The sequence below is a fragment of the Penaeus monodon genome, chromosome 21 (genome assembly GCF_015228065.2).
Source record: "Penaeus monodon isolate SGIC_2016 chromosome 21, NSTDA_Pmon_1, whole genome shotgun sequence".
Classification (NCBI taxonomy): Eukaryota; Metazoa; Arthropoda; class Malacostraca; order Decapoda; family Penaeidae; genus Penaeus; species Penaeus monodon.
The window spans coordinates 41632439-41632663 of NC_051406.1; positions in this window are offsets into that span (position 1 = coordinate 41632439).

The window sequence follows — 225 nt, forward strand, 5'->3', positions numbered from 1 at the left end:
ATTCAAATTAATACCATGTGATTATCATTCAATTAATTCCATTCTGCACGCGAACCTTATTTAATAAAAGCGGCGACGGGAGTGCCACTCGGCCCGCAGCAGACTCTGGCACTCGAGGTCCCGCCGAGGTCACGAGTGCCAGGCAACACGAACCGACCATTTATAATCATGATTCCTTAATTTACGGCCACTGGCACCTTCCACTCTCTCCTGAGGTGGGTGGCT